The 2,293-nt window shown below is 50.3% G+C and overlaps 1 pseudogene; it reads right to left on the minus strand.

Annotated features, from left to right (window-relative positions):
* Nucleotides 1–216: 216 nt before the first annotated feature.
* Nucleotides 217–1,574, minus strand: LOC120111203 (annotated as a pseudogene).
* Nucleotides 1,575–2,293: the final 719 nt, after the last annotated feature.

The raw sequence follows: 2,293 nt of genomic DNA on the forward strand, positions 1-2,293 counted from the left end.
TTACCTTTATAACCAGAAGTAGCAACACCAAATCTACACTAGGAAGATTTACAACAACAAAGCGCGTTTTTTTTTTTTTTTTTTTACAACCCACGAACCAAACCACAACGACTCTTTGCTCGCGCAGACCTCAGCCCACATCGTTCTTAAAGTGTTGAACCAAAATTTCAAAAACCATACCATACGATTGTGCCTTCGAACAATAAGACGTTGCACTCACCCCAGCCAAGAGATCTCCTGGAAGACAAAAAAAAAAAAGGAAACGAGACTGAGAAAGAGCACCCCGGGGGATGGGGGAAGGGGGAGACCATCCCTCCATACTCACCAATTCCACACGGTAACTCACACCAACATCATTCACATCACTCTTCCGACCACAAACCAGATCTCCAATGCAAATACAAGCCCAAAAATACATTACTATTTCATACAACGATCCAGAAAATAAAACTAGTTGCTATACGACATTAGCATGCATATACATATCATACCATACTTGGTTCATAGAGTAAGAACTGCTCCACCAAAGCACATCCGCTTGCAGCTCGGTTATTACTACTAGCACCACTGCTAACAAGACAGGAACGCAGCAACCATAAATTAACCACATCACAATCTTTATAGTAACTACATAGACACACATATATATATATAGCAAGCTCCAAGGGAGGAGAAGGAAGAAGGAAGGGCATGCATGATGCATGGTAAACAGCAGGATCAAGTGCAGGAGACGGAGGAGACGTAGAGCGGGTAGGGGTAGGTGTTGGCGTACTGGAAAGAGAGGGACTGGCCGGGGCCGAGCACGGCGCCGTCGTTGACCAGGCAGTTATCGTAGCCGATCCGGCGGAACACCCGGGGATTGATAAGACGTGCCGAGCTGAACCACCCGCAGCTCACATGGATGTCCGCCACCGCGCACCCCGTCGAGCACACGTTCAGTACCTGCACCGTGTACGTCGGTATCCCGTTCGGCAGCGGCGCCGTCGCCCCCTGGTACACCACCACGTCGTCCTTCGAGCACGACTCCACCCCCATCCTCTCCCCCACTATAACATCGTTTTTAACGCCGTCAGTCGCCGGTTCAACTTAGAAACACACATGCAATGAAGCCGATCAGGGCCGTTTGATCTTACCGATGCGGAAGAGCTTCCGAGTGCTGCCGGCGCTCCGATTCTTCTCGGGAACAAGGGCCATGGCTCCTCCCGCGTCGTTTCCATCCACTGCAGGTTAGCATGGTTAATTAGTAATTGCCCCTCGCTTTGATGGAATTTTCCGAACGACCACCATTCGAAGAGTCGACTACGAATTTAAGACCTTCAGATAGCTAGATTCTAGGGATAGTAGATAGATTCTGTTATAATTTGAATTTGGACCGTCTGATTGGTGATCCAGGTTATCTAAATTGGCATCTACGAGAAGGTTCGATGATCCAAACGGTCGGATGGAAAGGGTTTAAGGTTAAGGGACGGAATGAAAGTCGACGACTTACCGAAGTAGAGAATGGAGAAGAGCAAAACCAAGCTCATGATGGCTGAAAGCAAGCGGACTTCAGGGAACCGCGGAAACCAGCCCATGAGGGGTAGATCTCGGCCGTCGGATCTTAGGAGACGACTGTACGGAGTACAAAGGGAGGGAAGGACTGAGGAGGGAAGTCCGAAGTAGAGACGAAAGGGAAATCCGCTTACCGTCTTTACCCGAAACGGTTGGTTGAGAAAGGGATCGCTCGTCGTTTTATACCGGTATTCCCCCGTGTCTCTGGTACCAAAATGGCCTCGCCTTCGTTCCAAAATTGCGGATCTACCACCGGGCTCAGAAGTTGGGAAATCCCCCGTCGTCGTCGTGCTTTCTCCACGCCAGGTGCGAGCATTTATGACTTACGACGGCCTCCCCGATATAATTCCGTTTCCGTTACATTTTCCCGTTTATGACGGAAGGATCAGAAGGCCGCGGATGGGCTTCAAAAGTCGCGTGCCGTTTGGGATGAAACGGAGATTTAATGTTAAATGGCGGTAGGGGGTGGGTGGGGTCATATCGGATGACGTGACCGAGGAGAAAAGGGAGGGAGGGGGTGGGGGTCCATCGGAAGAGAACATTCCCCAGGGGAGCATCGAATGAAGGGCGTCAGATGCTGGACTGAGATAAACATCCATCCGTCCATTTTTGATGCCGATCAAAATAAATACGGCCCTCGATCGGGGAGAAACGCTAGGGAGATCTTTGACCGACCGGTGACATCTCACCCCCGTGTGATCCCTGATGGGACGTCGCATCATAGATCGCTTCACGGGTCCAC

This window comes from Phoenix dactylifera, chromosome 6, assembly GCF_009389715.1.
Source record: "Phoenix dactylifera cultivar Barhee BC4 chromosome 6, palm_55x_up_171113_PBpolish2nd_filt_p, whole genome shotgun sequence".
Taxonomy (NCBI): Eukaryota; Viridiplantae; Streptophyta; class Magnoliopsida; order Arecales; family Arecaceae; genus Phoenix; species Phoenix dactylifera.